Source organism: Phyllobates terribilis, unplaced genomic scaffold (genome assembly GCF_046119375.1).
Source record: "Phyllobates terribilis strain yellow unplaced genomic scaffold, ASM4611937v1 Scaffold_14__1_contigs__length_39327217, whole genome shotgun sequence".
In the NCBI taxonomy this organism is placed as follows: domain Eukaryota; kingdom Metazoa; phylum Chordata; class Amphibia; order Anura; family Dendrobatidae; genus Phyllobates; species Phyllobates terribilis.
Window position 1 is genome coordinate 15,690,309 of NW_027362774.1, and position 21,362 is coordinate 15,711,670.

Sequence of the window (21,362 nt, forward strand, 5' to 3'; positions counted from 1 at the left end):
GATGAAAGCCGGCCGGTGGGTGCAGCTCTCTGGCGCCCCCTTACCTCTCAGGTCAGTCAAGGTACTGCACCTAGAGAAAGTAGTGCCAGGAAGCTGCAACCAGCGCAGGGAACACGGTAGTGTGTTATCCCTTCAACGTCACTAAACCGTAACGTCACTACACAGCACAACTCGCTAGCGCCCTCTTAGCCTCAGGTCAGTCAAGGAACTGCACCTAGGATAAGCGGTCGCCAGGGAGACTGTCCTGTAACCTACTGGGTATCGGGGCCCTCTGTAGTGAGGGCGGTATATATATCTTCCTTGGCCGCGCCAGGAATATATATATCTGAACCTCCGACCGTCACTACCAGCCTTCCCCAATCCCCAGTTGGTATGCTGCCACCAGTCCCTATTTTAGATATACGCCCAGTCCGTGAATGGGCCTATATCGGGTCAGGAACCAACCCTGGGTAGCGTTTTTGGCTTGAGCCGAGCTCACACGGACGTGCGTTCGTTATGCAGAATAAAAGGCAGGCCCACAATTACTTGAGGTAATTGATTATAATAATACACTAGATACACGATATACAACTAAATATACACAGGTATAAGGTCAGGCTAAACTATACAACAATGGAATACAACACACAGAATCACCACAGCATATCAGTTACCGGTTTCTTGATTTTCTTGTGACGCAGGGAGAGGATTCTGCGGTCGCAGGCACGGTTCTTTGTTACAGGCTGAGGCCTACCACCGCATGGTCAAACTGCTCCTCCCCTTGGTGGCCTCAGCTGGTGCTCAGATGTTCAGCACACCACTCTTGGGTCAAGACTGACTTGTCTCTTGTCTGTCCTGCTATCTTACCTGCCCCGTCCCGCCCACTGCTGGTGAGGTCAGCTGGCTCAGTCTCCACCCTCAGGTCTAACTTCGATCAGAAGCCCAAATTCTAAGGAACCCAATAACTTCTTCTGGGATGGTCTCAGGATACCCCCAGGGGTTCCCACGGATTCGGGCCGCCGTAACCGACCTTTTGATATCAATTACGATACCATACGGTCCTCAGAAATGGCTCCGCGCTATATCTTGGCTTCCAGAGCACGTACAAACGTCTACCGCGGAGGCTTGTGTGCGCAATGGCTCCGGGACGCCGTGATATTTTTTTATTGGCCCATCCCACGCAACATGCGTGTACTTTTCATGTTTCTATATCTTATGCCTCCATGCTTGTGACAGACAAAGAAACTAGTCCTATGGGACAAATGGTCAGTTACAGATGGACGAAGCACCCCCCCCTGCTGGCTGTGTTTCCTCTCGAAGTCTTTGAAGCTCCTAGCATTCAAGTGTTAAGTAGGCTTCTTATCTTACAGGAGCCTGGATGGGGGGAAACTATCTAGTTGACGTTTTAACAGAAGGTCCCAAGGGTGGGGGCTGCTGAAGTGTGGCCATCCCTGGATATGATTTATCATTACCAAGATGGCGGCTACAGGTTCATCACACCTCCCCCTATACGAGGGCGCGAGGGGGTAGCACATTCCTGTGTTCCCCCGTGCGTCCTTCTGCACCCTCCCCTTGCCGGGATAACCCGTCAGCGTTACCGTGGTCACGGCCTCTTCTGTGGCGAATGGAGAAGTGGTACTGCTGGAGAGCGAGGCTCCAGCGTAGCAACCTGCCATTCGACCCAGAGACCGTGTGTAACCAGCTGAGGGGGTTGTGGTCCGTCTCCACGGTGAAATGGCTCCCGTACAAGTAGGGCTGCAGACGCTGCAGGGCCCATACAATTGCCAGGCATTCTTTTTCCACCGTGGAGTAAGCCACCTCCCGGGGCAGTAGCTTCCTGCTCAGGTACAAGACAGGATGTTCCTGGCCTGTCGTGTTGACCTGACTTAGCACAGCACCGAGGCCAAAGTCACTGGCGTCGGTCTGTACCACAAACGGCCGGTCGAAGTCGGCAGCTTGCAGTACAGGGGAGCTACTTAGGGCGGCCTTGAGTGCCCCGAAAGCTGTCTCGCAGGCGACTGTCCAGTCGACTGCGACGGGCAGCTTCTTCTTGGTGAGGTCCGTCAGGGGCTTGGCCAGGGTGCTATAGTGTGGGACGAACCTCCTATAGTACCCGGCGGTCCCCAAGAAGGACATCACCTGCTTTTTGGTCCTAGGAGTGGGCCAGGATGCGATGGCATCCACTTTCCCCGGTTCTGGCTTCAGAACCCCCCCGCCTACCCGGTGACCCAGGTAGAGGACCTCACTCATGCCCAGCTGGCACTTTTCCGGCTTGATGGTCAAGCCTGCCCGGTGGATCCGACCGAGCACCTGCCGCAGGTGCTCTAGGTGATCCTCCCAAGTGGGACTGAAGACTGCAATATCGTCCAAGTACGCAGCCGCGTACCCTTCAAGTCCCTCAAGCAGCGTATTGACCATCCGCTGAAAAGTGGCAGGGGCATTCTTCATGCCGAATGGCATCACTGTGGACTCGTACAGTCCAAAAGGGGTGATAAAGGCAGAGCGTTCCCTTGCCGCGGGGGTCAGAGGAATCTGCCAGTACCCCCGGCTCAGATCCATGATGGTCAGGTACTTAGCCCCGGCCATCCGATCGAGCAGGTCATCGATGCGTGGTATGGGGAACGCATCGGTGGCCGTTACAGCGTTGAGCCCCCGGTAGTCCACGCAGAACCGTGTAGTTCGGTCCTTCTTTGGTACGAGGACTACAGGCGAGGCCCACGCGCTGCTGGATGCCTGGATCACCCCCAGCTTCAGCATCTCGTCTATCTCTTGGCGCATGTTTCCCTGCACCTCGAAAGAGACCCGATATGCTGAACGCCGGATCGGCGGGTGATCGCCAGTGTCCACGTCGTGGACAGCCATCTCAGTCCTTCCGGGCAGGCTGCTGAACAGCCCCCGGAAGGGGTGCAGGGTGGTCCCCAGCTGGGACCGTTGGTCCTCCGTGAGCTGGTGGCCAACCCCCACATCCTCGATGGACCCACCCGCCTTGGCTTGGGTGAGCAGATCCAGGAGGGTTTCTACCTCTCCTTCCTCGGGAAGGTTGCACACTGGGTGGGCAGTCGCTTCCCGCTCATGATGAGCCTTCATCATGTTCACGTGGAAGGCCTTCCTCCTTCCACGGGCGTGATCCAGGGTGACCAGATAGGTGACGGCATTGAGTTTCTGGTGCACGAAGTAGGGACCTTCCCAGGCTGCCTGAAGCTTGTTCTGTGGTACGGGGACCAGTACCCACACCTTTTGACCCACCTGGTAGGTCCTCTCACAGCATTCTGGTCGTACCACCGCTTCTGGTCGGCCTGGGCCTGGGCCATATTGTCCTGCACCAGCTTTGCCAAGGCCATCATCCTGTCCCGGTGGCGCACGACATACTCGATGACCGACACCTCGGGGGTGGCCAAATCCCCTTCCCATGCTTCCTTCACCAGAGCCAGGGGGCCCCGTACCCGTCGCCCGTACAGGAGCTCAAAGGGGGAGAACCCCGTTGAGGCCTGCGGAACCTCCCGGTAAGCAATTAGGAGGTGTGGGAGGTAACGCTCCCAGTCTCTCCCGTGGGAGTCGACCAACATCTTAAGCATCTGCTTTAAGGTGCCATTGAACCGCTCACACAGGCCATTAGTCTGTGGGTGATACGGGCTGGCCACCAGATGTTGCACCTGCATTTGCTTACAGAGGGACTCCATCAGCCGCGACATGAACTGGGTCCCTCGGTCGGTGAGCATTTCTTGGGGGAAACCCACTCTGGAGAAGATCTCCAGTAAGGCGGTAGCCACCTTGTCGGCCCGAATGGACGACAAAGCTACCGCTTCCGGGTACCGGGTGGCATAGTCCACTACCGTGAGTATGAAGCATTTCCCGGAGTGGCTGGGAGTGGACAGAGGTCCAATAAGATCCACAGCGACCCTCGAGAAAGGCTCTTCGATGATTGGCAGAGTTACCAGTGGGGCTTTGGGGCGCGGCCCCGCCTTCCCCACCCTCTGACAGGTGTCACACGAACGGCAGTAGGCACCCACCGCGGCTCCCATCCCAGGCCAGTAGAAATGCTGAGCTATCCTGGCCTTGGTTTTAGCGATCCCTAGGTGTCCGGCCATCGGAATCTCGTGTGCGATCCGCAACAATTCCGCCCTGAACGGATAGGGTACCACTAACTGTCGGTCCCTGGGCCACGCCTCCGGTGAACCCTGCTGGACCGTTACCCGGTACAGCCGTCCCTGGTCCCAGACCACACGCTCGCAGTCTGACTCCATGGGAGGCTGTGCCGCCTGTTCCTTGAGAGCTTTCAGGCTGTCGTCTGCTTCCAACGCAGCCTGAAATTCCTGACTTGATGTGGCCAGAATCGACGAAACTGCCACATCCTCCGTCAGCCCCTCCGGGCATGTCACCTGGCCGCCGTCTGACCCGGCAGACACTTGGTCAGAAGTGGGGAAGCCGTCGGACCTCTGCAAGGCTCCTTGGGCTCCGGCGCTCCCACTCCTGGTGACAGCGGCTATGACCGCTGTGACCGTGGGTAGTGCCTGCTTCCCCTCTGTTTCTGACCAAGCCGCCCGATCAGGCAGGCTTCCTAGGCCTTTGGACATCTCGGATGTGGGGAACTCCTGCCCTGGGGTCTTACCTGGCGGCTCCTCTCTTGGGACACCCCCACCCCCCATGGCCTGTTCCTCCCCCTGCAGTGGGCCTATACTCAGCAGCCTGGATACCCCTGGGAGCCCTACACTGCCGGTAGCTGCCCCCCTCTCCATCCCTGAGCTTCCCTCTACAGAATCCTGCCCGCCCCCTCCCTCACCGGAGGACAAGAGGTCACGGCACGCCGGCTGAGCACCTCTGCGGGCATCCCCACACTCCCCACCTGCTTTCACTAACCCTGTTTGTGTTGTGTCTGTGCAGGTGTTACCCTCAGGTTTCACTCCCTCCTCCTCAGCAGGACGCACACTACATACAACATGGTTGGCATTAGCAGCAGACAAATCAATACACTCTTGGGGGGCCGAACTTGGGGGTTCAGAGGGTACATACTGCGATACTAGACGCCCCAAGTCGGTCCCTAATAAAACATTTGCGGGAATATTTGGCGTTACTCCCACCTCCCGCATCCCCCTTCCGGCACCCCAGTCCAAATACACCATGGCAACGGGAAGTGCCGGCTCCACGCCTCCAACCCCGGAGACGGAAAGAGTCTTTCCTGGTACCAAGTCCTGGGGGGACACCACCTCAGGCCGTACCAGTGTTCGTTCAGCGCCCGTGTCCCGCAGTCCCATGACCGCAGAACGGCCTATGGTGACGGGTTGGATGTTGTCCAGGGACCTACCACCACCCCCTCCCACACACAAAACATTGGGCGCTCTCTGGGACTGGGATGGGGTCTTTTGGCGCTGGGGACACTCAGCCCTAAAGTGTCCTGGTTTGTTGCATAGATGACAACGTCTTACGTCTGGTCCTTGCCTGGAGAGGGCAACAGGGGGATACACCCCTTGTGTTCTAGGGGCCGGGGAAACAGGGGCATGACTGGGCTTACCCCCTCTCCAGGTGCTGCTGGCAGACTTCTTCAGCTCAGGCGCCCTGTTATTGGCATACTCGTCTGCCAGGGCGGCTGTAGCAGAAGCCCCTGTTGGTTTTCGGTCACGGAGGAACTGTCGGAGGTCCTCTGGGCAGTTCCACAAGAACTGCTCCGTGACGAACAGTTCCTGGACCTCCTGGCGGGTAGTAAGCGCTAGACCCGAGGTCCAGTGCTCTGCGGCTCTCAACAGCGCCCGCATATGATCGGTCCAGGTGTCCTTGGGGCCACGCAGCAGGCTCCGGAACTTCTGGCGGTACGACTCGGGAGTGAGGTTGTACTGCCGGATCAGGGCCCGCTTGATGCAGTCGTAGTTCTGTACCTCCCCGGCAGGTAAGTCCCCCAAGGCATCCAGGGACTTACCCCTCAAACGGGGGGTCAGGTATCTGGCCCACTGATCCCGGGCCAGATGGTGCTGAAGACAGGTCCGTTCAAATGCCACCAGAAAGGAGTCCAGGTCCCCATCCTTCTCCAGTAGAGGGAAGTCCTCAGCTCGGACTTTGGACGACTTGGTCTCCTGATGGGTTGGTTGCTCTAGCGGAAGCCCCCGCTGGGCCAGGTCCAGTTGGTGCTGGCGCTCCGCAGCTCGCTCTGCACGCTCCGCAACCTCCCGGCGCTCTGCAGCTTCACGCTCCGCAGCCTCCCGGCGCTCTGCAGCTTCACGCTCCGCAGCCTCCCGGCGCTCTGCAGCTTCACGCTCCGCAGCCCGCTCCGCAGCCCGCTCCGCAGCCCGCTCTGCACGCTCCTCCTCCGCTGCCTTCTCTGATGCTGCCAGGAGGGTTTTGTAGACGGCATCGCCATGAGACTGGAGACTTGCCATAGCCGCTTGTAAAAGGGCTTGTGATCTGGACAGGCTGGGCTGGGTAGGTGGTGGGCAGCCCACTGCGGGACCGTATACTGGGGACTGGCTCCCTGAGGTGCCCGGGCTGGACTCCTCCTCGCCATGAGTAACAATGTCCTCCCCTCCTGCCACACGGACCGTAGCATTAGACTCCTGCAGGGTCTTGCTCCTGGTGCCGTCTGCCATCTTGGTAACCGACACCGCTGCAACCCTGAGTTTGCACACACCTTGTTATACTTTTAGCCTGACCGTCTAACGTTGGGCTGACCTTAAGACTCCAGCAGTGGAAGTTACCACTGGCAGTCTTTAGTGCCTGGGAGTAGGGGTCCCACAACACTATTATTCTGCAATCCCACCGCTCTGCCACCAATGTGATGAAAGCCGGCCGGTGGGTGCAGCTCTCTGGCGCCCCCTTACCTCTCAGGTCAGTCAAGGTACTGCACCTAGAGAAAGTAGTGCCAGGAAGCTGCAACCAGCGCAGGGAACACGGTAGTGTGTTATCCCTTCAACGTCACTAAACCGTAACGTCACTACACAGCACAACTCGCTAGCGCCCTCTTAGCCTCAGGTCAGTCAAGGAACTGCACCTAGGATAAGCGGTCGCCAGGGAGACTGTCCTGTAACCTACTGGGTATCGGGGCCCTCTGTAGTGAGGGCGGTATATATATCTTCCTTGGCCGCGCCAGGAATATATATATCTGAACCTCCGACCGTCACTACCAGCCTTCCCCAATCCCCAGTTGGTATGCTGCCACCAGTCCCTATTTTAGATATACGCCCAGTCCGTGAATGGGCCTATATCGGGTCAGGAACCAACCCTGGGTAGCGTTTTTGGCTTGAGCCGAGCTCACACGGACGTGCGTTCGTTATGCAGAATAAAAGGCAGGCCCACAATTACTTGAGGTAATTGATTATAATAATACACTAGATACACGATATACAACTAAATATACACAGGTATAAGGTCAGGCTAAACTATACAACAATGGAATACAACACACAGAATCACCACAGCATATCAGTTACCGGTTTCTTGATTTTCTTGTGACGCAGGGAGAGGATTCTGCGGTCGCAGGCACGGTTCTTTGTTACAGGCTGAGGCCTACCACCGCATGGTCAAACTGCTCCTCCCCTTGGTGGCCTCAGCTGGTGCTCAGATGTTCAGCACACCACTCTTGGGTCAAGACTGACTTGTCTCTTGTCTGTCCTGCTATCTTACCTGCCCCGTCCCGCCCACTGCTGGTGAGGTCAGCTGGCTCAGTCTCCACCCTCAGGTCTAACTTCGATCAGAAGCCCAAATTCTAAGGAACCCAATAACTTCTTCTGGGATGGTCTCAGGATACCCCCAGGGGTTCCCACGGATTCGGGCCGCCGTAACCGACCTTTTGATATCAATTACGATACCATACGGTCCTCAGAAATGGCTCCGCGCTATATCTTGGCTTCCAGAGCACGTACAAACGTCTACCGCGGAGGCTTGTGTGCGCAATGGCTCCGGGACGCCGTGATATTTTTTTATTGGCCCATCCCACGCAACATGCGTGTACTTTTCATGTTTCTATATCTTATGCCTCCATGCTTGTGACAGACAAAGAAACTAGTCCTATGGGACAAATGGTCAGTTACAGATGGACGAAGCACCCCCCCCTGCTGGCTGTGTTTCCTCTCGAAGTCTTTGAAGCTCCTAGCATTCAAGTGTTAAGTAGGCTTCTTATCTTACAGGAGCCTGGATGGGGGGAAACTATCTAGTTGACGTTTTAACAGAAGGTCCCAAGGGTGGGGGCTGCTGAAGTGTGGCCATCCCTGGATATGATTTATCATTACCAAGATGGCGGCTACAGGTTCATCACAGACCCCCATTGTAATGTCTTCCTCTTTGGGATATGCAGTGACAGTAGATAAATTATGTCCGGGTATCGCTTGCCCACCACTCCCCCCCATTGCATTATTTTCTGATGACCCCATTCATCACTTATTCGGCATGATGTAAGGATGAAAAAATCCTTTACTCAGCTCTGTCCCTATAATGAAAGCAGACAAAGCTTTCTCAGCGTGCAGATCTTGCGGAAAAAAATAAATTGTATATTTCAATAGGCAATTTATTATTGTCTTGTAGGTAGAAGAAGGTTCCAGAAAGGATTAACTGTTTGATTTGCTCTCCACTTATGTCAGAATAGGGTCTGTAGGACCCTCCTAAACCACTCTTGTTCTGATTACTGAGAGTAAAAACACTTCTTAAAGGGGCTGTCCATTTTGACAATAACTACGTACCACAGCGAGCACTTCCAGACACAGGGGCATGTGACTGCTGCAGACGTTCATTGGTTGAGGTGTGCCAGTATTGGAGCCTGTGATTGGCTGGACACAGGAGCTTGTGACTGGTGCATACGTTCATTGGTTGAGGCGTGTCAGCATTGCAGCCTGTCATTGGCTGGACACAGGAGCATGTGACTGCTGCAGACTCTCATTGGTTGAGGTGTGCCAGTATTGCAGCCTGTGATTGGCTGAACACAGGAGCATGTGACTGCTGCAGACTCTAATTGATAGAGGTGTGTCAGCATTGCAGCCTGTGATTGGCTGGACATGGGCATGTGACTGCTGCAGATTCTCATTGGTGAGGCGTGTCAGCTCTGCAGCCTTTGATTGGCTGGACACAGGGGCATGCGACTGCTGCAGACACTCATTGGTTGAGGCATGTCAGCACCGCAGCCTGTGATTGGCTGAGCATTCATTTCCAGTGTTATGAAAGGGACCTGGCAGTAAAATACAGCTGGGACCTGAGAAGCAGCAGGGGATCGGTGAGGGTGGTATACGCCAGGTCCCCCGGAGCAAGAGATGTTTTTTTATTGCAGCTCTGTACTTGTTTTACCTGATTCCCCCCTAAGTAACTGGCCGCAGGATGGCCGGTAACCTAGGCAAGCATGAAAAACCCCTCCATTCTTGAGAACACACAGGATTTTTAATAAGAGGTAAATTGCAAAGTAGCTTGTTTCTGCATGCAATTGCAATTTTACACATTTAAAGAAGTTGAGGCAACCCCTTTAATGATATCTTTGACCCCCTGACTTCATGTTTAAATGGCTTGTCTGGATGCAAGAAACATCACAAAGGTTTTATAATGAATAGGCACTCTATGTACCTTCTACATGTGCTAGGACCTCCTTATAATACCCTCTGCATGAACCCGACGCCCCCTGTAATGATCCTGATCCAGGCTGGTTAGAATGGAAGTAGCAGCAATGTTTCCGCAGCGATGCGCTGTAGGATGAGATATCAGATCTGCTGTTTTACAGGAGCAGTTTGCACTAATCCCCTGTGAACCCTCCAATTGACATCGTCTATTTAATACTCCGTTTCATGCAATTTTCATTTCCATTCAGAACAGAACAATAGAGCAATCATGGATTATTACAGCGCCCGGCTTTTATATCCAGCTGCCTGTAAACTAATGGAGGGGGAGATGAGAAAAGACTGCATAGAGCAAGTATGACAGCCTGCATTCCCGTTTTATCATCTGACATCTCTGTAGGGTCAATAGGGAGGAGCAGGTGGTCCCATCCCGTCCACTTCAGACAGCGGCAAAATAGTAAATGGGATAAAAATTGTACTGAATACCACTCACTGTCTGACATTACTAAAAATGGACTTAATTATTAGCATTTCTTATCCCCTAAAAATAAGGGATGGTAATGGGGGTGTATGCAAGTCCAATTTGGGTGATATGACTGTGCAAACTGGTGCATCTTGGTTCATTACTGACCTGTTCATTGAGGTCACTAATGCTAGAGTGTTATTATTATTATTATTATTATTATTATTATGCATTGCTTATATAGCACCCTCATACTTACAGATGTTGTCCTTGGTTGAATTTGAATCCAGGACCCAAAACGCTGCAAAGCTACAGTGCTAACCACTGAGCCACTGACTGCTAACCACTGCATGTGTTCTAGCTGTCTTTATTCAAGTTAAAGTGGTGGGAAACCTCTTTAAGGGTGGTTTCACACGTCCGGATATTTCTCGTATCAAAAAAACCCGTACCGGAGATATCTGTGCCGTGTGTCCGTGTGCACCTGTGTGGCAACCGTGTGACGCATCAGGAGCACACGTACCGGCGTTTGGGAATCAGCGGTACAGTTAGCGCTGTTCCCAAGCGCCGGGTGCTGAACGCTGCCCTCATCATTGTCCCTTGCGCATGCTGTGATCAGCACGAGCAAAGGACAATGTTGGGAGTGGGAGTCTGCTCCCGCAGTGTCCATGTGTAAAAATAAGACTAACATAATAAAATCCTTATACTCACCTGTCCGGAGATGTCCCCCGCTATTATCCTCTGACCGCTCACGCCGAGGAGCCGGGGAGAATTGAATTCAATGGAAGGATTCAATGTTGATTTCCTCGGCAATTAGAAATCGGTATAAATTAACCTGTCTCTTTCTACACTACCCATCAGTACTATTAGTTTGGTAATCCTTAGGGTGAGGCCACGTGGGGCCGGAACTCCACCGATGGCAATGGCCAGTTGCCACACGATTTTGTTTCACAACCATGAAGCCTGGCTGGAGCTTCTGCCACCTGAAATATGTAGCTGCACCTTGAAACATCGGACGGGTTCCCTTTAAAAATTATCAAGTATTTACTGAGCATAGACAATGGGGAGGAGTCTCATTAAGTGGGAGGGACCTATTAATTTGCTTCAACCAGGATGATAATCTGTACTGATCCAGATTTGTCTGTTTTGGTAAATGCGGTGTTATACCGTTCTAGATAGTGTCGGCGTTAGAGGAGGCTTGCCATGTAAGGGCTCGTGCACATGGCTGTGTTTTCGATCCAAGTGCGATCTAACAAAACAACAGATCGCACTCGGACCAATGTTATGCTATAGGGCCGTGCACATGTCCGATTTTTTTATCCTTGAACCGAGCCCTTTTAAGGAAAAAAAAATCACAGCATGCATGAGTTGGTTCCGAATTATCAGATCGTCCTCAGCCATGGAAGTCAATGGATGAGTCTACAAAAATCGGACTGCACTCAGATGACCTCTGAGTGCAGTCTGATATTTACAGAGTAACAGAATGGAGAAGATGGAAAAACTTTTTTTCCACATCCGAGAAAATCGGAGCACACTATGATCAAACTCTGATCAGAGTGTAATTTGCATAATCGACCCGATCCTCTTGGGTGTGACTTCGGCCTTACAAGGGTAATGGTGCCGCCCAGTTGCCAATTTATTAGTCAATTTCTAGGAGGAATATCAGAGGATCGGCCCAAGTTATAAGAAAAAATATAACTTAGTATTTTATAGTGAATACAACAATGGTTACAACATCACGTCAGGGCAGCGGAGAAGTTCTAGTTCAGAAAACTAAGGTAAACCTGCCTTTAATTATTAATTTCCAGAAAAATCACTCAATAGGGTTAAAGTAATTTATAATATTTCCTGGTATAAGATTTATTCCAATGACTCATACGGAAAAATAAAAAAGTTGCAGATCTTGAAAGGTGAAACAAAAATGGCTACATGTGCAAGAGTATAAAAGTTTTTTTTTTACAATTAGACTTTTACCAATAAAACACTGAACCCAACATGCAAAATATAGAAAGACCCCTCCAAAATCGCCCTATTTATCCGGAGACTTCATAGTATATGTGTCACGAATGTGTCAGGTGTGACAGACAGTCGTTCTGGATCCAGCTGTAGAAGGTCATTGCGCTTGGTTCTGCAGGCACCTTCTTGATCTTTTCATCTCTGTAGTGTAGTGATATCCTTCTCCTTCTAGGGCCTAGCAGTGACCTCAACCTTCTGCTGCTAATTGACAAACCCTTGCTGGATGTTTAAATACCTTCAGTCTCTCCAGAGAGTTGCCGGTGATAGCTCTATTTTCCTCTGTCCAGGCTCGAATTACTAGTAGTCGGCTAGTGTCTTCTTGGGATTTCCCTTGGAGGATAGTGTCACGCAAGGTGAGGGAAGGAACAACAACGGGAAGAGGGGGAAGTTAGCCCAACAACTAGGGAAAGGGGGAGTGGAGACCCCTAGGCAGATCTAATATCACCCTGCCTACCTTATCATCCCTATATAGGTTCTGCACCTATCGCCGAGCAGGAAACCTAATTGCTGAATGCCCCTAGAGCTAGGCACTAGGTAGGGAGGGGATGGGGTGAACACTAGTCAGGCCCCACTGTAACTAAAGACAACAAGGTAAAAAAACAAAGGGGATACACTTAGCTTGAGAAGACATCAGAGAGATAACACCAACAGTCCTCCAAGGGAAGTCCAAGAAGAAACTAGCCAACTACTAGTACTGCAGGCATGGACAGAGAAACATAGAACTATCACTGGTGACTCTCTGGAGACACTGAGAGTATTTAACTACCAAGCAATGGTGTGTCAGTTAGCAGCAGAAGGTGGAGGTCGCTGCTCGGTCCTAAATGGGGAAAGATGTCACTACACTACAGAGATGAGAGGATCAAGAAGGCGCCTGCAATGCCAAGCACAATGACCTTCTACAGCCGGATCCAAAGCGACTGTCTGTCACACTTGATACACCCGTGTCAGATAGTTGGTGTGATCTCTCTGGTGTCTCCTCAAGCTGAGTGTTTCCCTTGTCTGTTTACCTGTTTGTCTTTGTTTGCCGTGGGAGCTGACTAGTGCTCACCTCGTCCCCTCCCTAGCTAGGACCTATCGCTAGGGGCAGTCAGGGATTAGATTTTCTGCTCCGCGATAGGTGCGGAACCTATTTAGGGTAGGCAGGGTGTGATCAGATCTGCCTAGGGGTCTCCACTCCCCTTTTCTCTAGTGTTTGGGCTTCCTCCGCCTCTTCCCGTCGTTGTGCACTTAGTCGTGATAACATGGGAACGATATCATTACCAGAAGCAAAACTTTTATTTCTAAGTAAGTGACATCAGCGAGATGTGAATCACTGTCTTCAGGGGAAAAAAACATCATCACCATCATCCCCTTCTGTCACCAGTCCAGCAGGCCCCCTTAACCCCTGCATTACCAGGCAAGGACACAGATGGACACCGACACCCCCGCTCCTGCTCTGTCTGTGAAAAGTTAAATGGAAGATGCTTATTTGCAAGGTGGTTTAGGTCGAGCAGTGAGTCAGCCCCCAAAAATATATTGTTATACAATCGTACACTGTGTATTATTGAAACAATACTGACGATACAATGCCGATGTCCTCACTCTATTATATAAAATGGTGACACAGCGTGAAAAGCAGAAATGGAAGAGGAAAACCAATCAAGTGGCTACATGGCCATGTATAAGGAGAAGAAACATGCAAAGAACTAATCACTGGTCAGAGACCCCCAGTAAGGAGACCCCAGGTGGAGTCCATGATGCTCATTCAGATGTCATGAATTCTGGAAATCAAATGAAACCAAAAGCCGGACATGTCCCCAGCCGTTCTCGCCTCTGTCCCGCGCTATAACCTGCACTAAGTGTCTCCAAACCACTTTCTGTCCAATGAACGGAGAAGCTGAATCTCCCCACAATCCTTTTTGATGGAAAACCATTTTCTGGAATCATTTATGGTGCTGTAGCTGTAAAACAAACACATCCCGTCAACCAACAAATAAGACTGAAGATAATCCAAACAATGGAAAAAGGATACAAAATGGCAATTCAGCATCTAGTCACAGAGACTTTAAGGGGTTTGTACCAAGTTTAAAAGTTTTCCTCTGTCCTACATCAATTGTATAGAGAAATGGAATTACAGTCTGCATGTATATGAGGCCATTCAGATCCTATTCTGCAAATTTTCAGGATCGTAGAGTCCCGGTCCAAGTATTATAGTGGTTATATTCTTGTACATAGGATCAGTATTATAGTACTTATATTCTTGTACATAGGAGCAGTATTATAGTAGTTATATTCTTGTACATAGGGGGCAGTATTATAGCAGTTATATTCTTGTACATAGGGGGCAGTATTATAGCAGTTATATTCTTGTACATAGGGGCAGTATTATAGTAGTTATATTCTTGTACATAGGGAGCAGTATTATAGCAGTTATATTCTTGTTCATAGGGGCAGTATTATAGTAGTTATATTCTTGTACATAGGGAGCAGTATTATAGTACTTATATTCTTGTACATAGGGGGCAGTATTATAGCAGTTATATTCTTGTACATAGGGAGCAGTATTATAGTAGTTATATTCTTGTATATAGGGAGCAGTATTATAGTAGTTATATTCTTGTACATAGGGAGCAGTATTATAGTACTTATATTCTTGTACATAGGAGCAGTATTAGAGTAGTTATATTCTTGTACATAGGGGCAGTATTATAGTAGTTATATTCTTGTACATAGGGGGCAGTATTATAGTAGTTATATTCTTGTACATAGGAGCAGTATTATAGTAGTTATATTCTTGTACATAGGGGGCAATATTATAGTAGTTATATTCTTGTGCATAGGGGGCAGTATTATAGTAGTTATATTCTTGTACATAGGAGCAGTATTATAGTAGTTATATTCTTGTACATAGGGGGCAGTATTATAGTAGTTATATTCTTGTACATAGGGGCAGTATTATAGTAGTTATATTCTTGTACATAGAGAGCAGTATTATAGTAGTTATATTCTTGTACATAGGGGCAGTATTATAGTAGTTATATCCTTGTACATAGGGGCAGTATTATAGTAGTTATAATCTTGTACATAGGGGGCAATATTATAGTAGTTATATTCTTGTACATAGGAGCAGTATTATAGTAGTTATATTCTTGTCCATAGGGGACAGTATTATAGTAGTTATATTCTTGTACATAGCGGGCTGTATTATAGTAGTTATATTCTTGTACATAGGGGACAGTATTATAGTAGTTATATTCTTGTACATAGTGGGCAGTATTATAGTAGTTATATTTTTGTACATAGGAGCAGTATTATAGTAGTTATATTCTTGTACATAGGAGCAGTACTATAATAGTTATATTCTTGTATGTAGGAGCAGTATTATAGTAGTTATATTCTTGTCCATAGGGGGCAGTATTATAGTAGTTATATTCTTGTACATAGGAGCAGTATTATAGTAGTTATATTCTTGTACCTAGGGGGCAGTATTATAGTAGTTATATTCTTGTACATAGAGGGCAGTATTATAGTAGTTATATTCTTGTACATAGGAGCAGTATTATAGTAGTTATATTCTTGTACATAGGAGCAGTATTATAGTAGTTATATTCTTGTACATAGGAGCAGTATTATAGTAGTTATATTCTTGTACATAGGAGCAGTATTATAGTAGTTATATTCTTGTACATAAGGGGCAGTATTATAGTAGTTATATTCTTATACATAGGAGCAGTATTATAGTAGTTATATTCTTGTACATAGGAGCAGTATTATAGTAGTTATATTCTTGTACATAGGAGCAGTATTATAGTAGTTATATTCTTGTACATAGGGGCAGTATTATAGTAGTTATATTCTTGTACATAGGAGCAGTATTATAGTAGTTATATTCTTGTACATAGGGGGCAGTATTATAGTAGTTATATTCTTGTACATAGGGGGCAGTATTATAGTAGTTATATTCTTGTACATAGGGGCAGTATTATAGTAGTTATATTCTTGTACATAGGAGCAGTATTATAGTAGTTATATTCTTGTACATAGGGGGCAGTATTATAGTAGTTATATTCTTGTACATAGGGGGCAGTATTATAGTAGTTATATTCTTGTACATAGGGGGCAGTATTATAGTAGTTATATTCTTGTACATAGGAGCAGTATTATAGTAGTTATATTCTTGTACATAGGAGCAGTATTATAGTAGTTATATTCTTGTACATAGGAGCAGTATTATAGTAGTTATATTCTTGTACATAGGGGGCAGTATTATAGTAGTTATATTCTTGTACATAGGGGGCAGTATTATAATAATTATATTCTTGTACATAGGGGGCAGTATTATAGTAGTTATATTCTTGTACATAGGAGCAGTATTATAGCAGTTATATTCTTGTACATAGGGAGCAGTATTATAATAATTATATTCTTGTACATAGGGGGCAGTATTATATTAGTTATATTCTTGTACATAGGAGCAGTATTAGAGTAGTTATATTCTTGTACATAGGGGCAGTATTATAGTAGTTATATTCTTGTACATAGGGAGCAGTATTATAGTAGTTATATTCTTGTATATAGGAGCAGTATTATAGTAGTTATATTCTTGTACATAGGGGCAGTATTATAGTAGTTATATTCTTGTACATAGGAGCAGTATTATAGTAGTTATATTCTTGTACATAGGGGGCAATATTATAGTAGTTATATTCTTGTGCATAGGGGGCAGTATTATAGTAGTTATATTCTTGTACATAGGAGCAGTATTATAGTAGTTATATTCTTGTACATAGGGGGCAGTATTATAGTAGTTATATTCTTGTACATAGGGGCAGTATTATAGTAGTTATATTCTTGTACATAGAGAGCAGTATTATAGTAGTTATATTCTTGTACATAGGGGCAGTATTATAGTAGTTATATCCTTGTACATAGGGGCAGTATTATAGTAGTTATAATCTTGTACATAGGGGGCAATATTATAGTAGTTATATTCTTGTACATAGGAGCAGTATTATAGTAGTTATATTCTTGTCCATAGGGGACAGTATTATAGTAGTTATATTCTTGTACATAGCGGGCTGTATTATAGTAGTTATATTCTTGTACATAGGGGACAGTATTATAGTAGTTATATTCTTGTACATAGTGGGCAGTATTATAGTAGTTATATTTTTGTACATAGGAGCAGTATTATAGTAGTTATATTCTTGTACATAGGAGCAGTACTATAATAGTTATATTCTTGTATGTAGGAGCAGTATTATAGTAGTTATATTCTTGTCCATAGGGGGCAGTATTATAGTAGTTATATTCTTGTACATAGGAGCAGTATTATAGTAGTTATATTCTTGTACCTAGGGGGCAGTATTATAGTAGTTATATTCTTGTACATAGAGGGCAGTATTATAGTAGTTATATTCTTGTACATAGGAGCAGTATTATAGTAGTTATATTCTTGTACATAGGAGCAGTATTATAGTAGTTATATTCTTGTACATAGGAGCAGTATTATAGTAGTTATATTCTTGTACATAGGAGCAGTTATATTCTTGTACATAGGAGCAGTATTATAGTAGTTATATTCTTGTACATAGGAGCAGTATTATAGTAGTTATATTCTTGTAGATAGGGGCAGTATTATAGTAGTTATATTCTTGTACATAGGGGCAGTATTATAGTAGTTATATTCTTGTACATAGGAGCAGTATTATAGTAGTTATATTCTTGTACATAGGAGCAGTATTATAGTAGTTATATTCTTGTACATAGGAGCAGTATTATAGTAGTTATATTCTTGTACATAGGGGGCAGTATTATAGTAGTTATATTCTTGTACATAGGGGGCAGTATTATAGTAGTTATATTCTTGTACATAGGGGGCAGTATTATAGTAGTTATATTCTTATACATAGGAGCAGTATTATAGTAGTTATATTCTTGTACATAGGGGGCAGTATTATAATAGTTATATTGTTGTTCATAGTTGGTAGTATTACAGTAGTTTTTTTGTAAAACCACAGGATCAGTGGGACTGACCTCAATTATAAATGGGCATTTCTATCCATACAGGCCCCAATCTGCTGCGTACCTCTTACATACTCCCTTTCATTATTTAAGAAATACTGTTGAGACGATATTACGGATAACAGTACACTGTGTTCTTGCTTCTCCCTCCAGGCCGTCTCTGCTATATATAACTTTCTTTATCATTATGGAGTAGTCTGGACTTGGCTTTTCGATGACTACAGACTGTAATTATTACCACTCGGGTGCATTCTGATAGTTTAATCAGTGATTAATACCTGTAACTAATCTTTGTACAAATAATGGGATCAACCGCCTCCACGGTTATAGTAACACCAATAGAGCAGAGCCAGACAGTAAATAAGACTTTAATTATCCCCAGGCCTTATCTGAACCAGGATAAGATAATACATTGATTTTTCCATCTTGCAGACAGGTTGCCCTCCTGATATCGTTATTGATCGGTGTTCTTTTTCATGGCCGCTCCTTGGCCATGGGCCAAGCAACTATTAAGACATCGTGAAGGGGCTGACATCTGCAGTATGGAAGGGGTTTTTTTTTTATACATTGAGGGCAAGAAACTGAAATGTTGTCAATGAATTTGTATAAAAATATCCTGATTGATTCCAAATATCAATGTAGTGTCTAAAACCGCTCTCCTGCAATCTGCAAAATGGGGATATTGAGACTTTGACGGCTGCGGGTTGGAGAAATGCAAATGGATTTCATTAAAAAGTTTGCACCATTTCCGTCCTATAGCTTCTGTTTTACACTATTTCGGGTTGTTAGTGAGGCCGTTCTTGCAGGAGAGTTTGACCCTTACCTCTCTTCTTCTGAGCTCCTCTCAGCTGAATTATGACCACCGCAAGGTTGGGCTGAACGTTTTGCTGTTCCGGTAGAGCTACTCCCGTACTCTGCTCCTGAAAGTTCAACCCTGTTCCTGGCCTCAATCATTAGGATGTATTTATTAACTTCCTCATAATCAAGATCCTGTAAGGGATAAATACATTCCAGTAATGGACATCTTGTCATAAATGTGTCAGGTGTGACAGTCGTTCTGGATCCGGCTGTAGAAGGTCATTGTGCTTGGCTCTGCAGGCACCTTCCTGATCTTTAATCTCTGCAATGCAGTGATATCCTGCTGTTTATAGGACCTAGCAGTTACCTTCAACTTCTGCTGCTAATTGACACACCCTTGCTGGATTTTTAAATACCCTCAGTCTCTCCAGAGAGTCGCTGGTGATAGCTCTATTTTCCTCTGTCCAGGCTTGAAGTACTAGTAGTTGGCTAGTGGCTTCTTGGAGTTCCCTTGGAGGATATTTGGTGGTGTCTTCCCAAGCTAAGTGTATTCCCCTGTCTTTCTACCTGTTTGACTTTAGTAGCAGTGGGGGCTGACTAGTACTCACTCTGCCCCTCCCTATCTAGGGCCTATTGCTTGGGGCAGTAAGGGATAAGGTTTCCTGCTCTGCAATAGGTGCGGAACCTATTTAGGGACGTTAGGGGAGACAGGGTGTTGTCAGATCTGCCTGGGGTCTCCACTCCCCCTTTCCCTAGTGTTTGGGCTTCCTCCCCTTCTTCCTGTTGTTGTGCACTTAGTCTTTCCCTTGCCTTGCGTGACACATCTATAAGGAGTGCAAAGCCGTCAAATTATTGATAGTTCTTACTTAACTGTCCTGGCTCCAGCGCCGGTCTTCACTTCGTTTCCCTCTTTTTTTAGTGTATGCCAGGTTGCTATGGCCTTTCAGGGCCAGCTTAGGTGGCTTTGTGCCGCCTGAGTATTCAGGAAGTAGAGCATCCTATTACTGCGAGTTTTTCCAGGAGTTTATCCCATCTTGACTCTTCTCCATCCAAGTGTCTAATTACCTTCACTGCTTCTCCTGACCATACTCTCGACTCACTTGCCAAGTTACATATCTACAAACCCGTCTCTACTATCTAGGTACCTAATAATTTATACGTTTCTACTTTCTTGAATGTTTTTAGGGAGTACAGTGACTTAATCTCCAAATTCTTACTTGAGGTCCATTTTCCCAAAAAATTGTGTAATGGGTGCTGCGTCGCTGGGTCCCTCTGTTCCTCTGCACACCGGATGCCCAGACAAACCAATAAACCTCAGTTTAGTCATTTTCCCAGGTCATAAAGCCAGATTAATGTGCAAGACAACCCCCGAGTTTAGAGGTAGATGGTGTGAACACCACTACCATGGACTTATAAAGTTACTGAACCTCCTGTCAAGCCCAGCTCCTCTGTTCCACGATGCTGGATAAGGCCAAACTCGGACATGCATATGCCATGGTTAGAGTATGCACCAGGCTGACCCTTAGGCCACGGCCCGACTATCAGTGTTCGGTCAGTATTCGGTCAGTATTTTTTCTCAGGAGTGGGAGCCAAAACCAGGAGTGGGTGATAAATGCAGAATTGGTGACTTGTTTCTATTCGACCTTTTCTCTGATTGTTCCTCACCTGGTTTTGGCTCCCACCCCTGAGAAAAAATACTGACCGAATACTGACCGAGCACTGATAGTCGGGCCGTGGCCTTAGTCTTACCTGAACTCAGCAGCCTCCTATATGCCTATGATGAGGCTGTTGAGTTCGGGTCAGTAGACCCCCGGACAATCCAAAAATTGTTTCTTCCGCCCCCTTTGTTCCCACATCGCCTCGTTTCACCAAAGTCCCCTGTTTGTTCTACATAAGAACTGCAGAACTGCTCACCCCGACCAAGGATCCTCCTCGCCAGCTGAGACAACACCACGTATCTGACAATCTTTTTCTGACTGGTGGGTTACTTGGTTTCACTCTTTATTTACTGACATCCTATAAAAAAGGGTTGGCCATTTTATCCTGTTAATATAGATTTGCTCACAAACTTACCAGCACTTTTGTCTATACACCAATATATACAGTCGATCCAACATTCACAATAGGTGATGTCACAGCTCACCTCCTCCTCCTCCTGTACAATGACTGATAACACCTCTATATACAGTAGATAACACAGGATCCACCATTCACAATAGGTGATGTCACAGCTCACCTCCTCCTGTACAATGACTGATAACACCTCTGTATACAGCAGATAACACAGGATCCACCATTCACAATAGGTGATGTCACAGCTCACCTCCTCATCCTCCTGTACAACGACTGATAACATCTCTATATACAGTAGATAACACAGGATCCACCATTCACAATAGGTGATGTCACAGCTCACCTCCTCCTCCTGTACAATGACTGATAACACCTCTATATACAGCAGATAACACAGGATCCACCATTCACAATAGGTGATGTCACAGCTCACCTCTACCTCCTGTACAATGACTGATAACACCTCTATATACAGTAGATATCACAGGATCCACCATTCACAATAGGTGATGTCA

General features: G+C 47.0%; 1 pseudogene; it reads right to left on the reverse strand.

The window, feature by feature from the left end:
- LOC141175703 (cadherin-16-like) overlaps nt 1-21,362 on the reverse strand; it is a 125,413-nt pseudogene that overhangs the window by 17,970 nt on the left and 86,081 nt on the right.